Raw genomic sequence first — 913 nt, 5'->3', positions numbered from 1 at the left:
TGTCTCTGAAAGTGAAAATGTGAGCTTCCCGACAGTATTAACTAACTGATGGGGCCTTAGCATCTTATGTAGAAATTGCAGTAGCATCATGGCCTCCAAAGTCTAGGATCTCCCAAGTGTCAGTCTTCTGTTAGCAATTCATTAGGTCTTGTCACTCCCCCTAAACTCTGAACTGTAATGAAGCTGGAAAGGAACCATAATGTTGTGGTGTCTGAGGCAGAAAAGGCTAGAATTTATGAGCAGCACGGGGAAGCCAGAACCTGAACGTGACGGAGCGTGCGGAGCATGGAAGTACAGACCCAGAGAGCAGAGGACTGTGTCAGAATATGATTTCATCAGAATTTCAGCACCAAAACAATTTTTAGTACACCCATCTTCCCTTAAAAATAATTCTTACTATGAGCATTCCCTGACACTCCAGTGGTTAGAACTCGGTGCCTTCACTGCCGTGGGCCCAGGTTCACTAAGATCCCACATGCTGTGCAGCCAGAAAAAAAATCTTATTACTATTCAGCCATAAAGAATAAAATAATGCCATTTTCAGGAACATGGATGGACCTCAAGATTTCATACTAAGTAAAGTAAGTCAGACAGGGAAAGACAAATATCATATGATATCACCTATATGTGGAATCTATATATGAACTTATCTACAAAATAGAAACAGAGTCACAGACATAGAGCACAGACTTGTGGTTGCCAAGGGGGAGGGGGCAGGGGAGGGGAGGACTGAGAGTTTGGAATTAGCAAATGGAAACTATTATCTAAGATAGCTAACAACAAGATCATGCTGTTTAGCATAGGGAACTATATTCAATATCCTGTGATAAAAATGTAATGGAAAAGAATGTAAACAAGCATGTGTATATATATATATATATATATAAAAGACTGAATCACTTTGCTATACAGC

The sequence above is a fragment of the Bison bison genome, unplaced genomic scaffold, assembly GCF_000754665.1.
Source record: "Bison bison bison isolate TAMUID 2011002044 unplaced genomic scaffold, Bison_UMD1.0 scf7180017864337, whole genome shotgun sequence".
Lineage (NCBI taxonomy): Eukaryota > Metazoa > Chordata > Mammalia > Artiodactyla > Bovidae > Bison > Bison bison.
Note: the sequence above shows the minus strand (reverse complement) of the source record.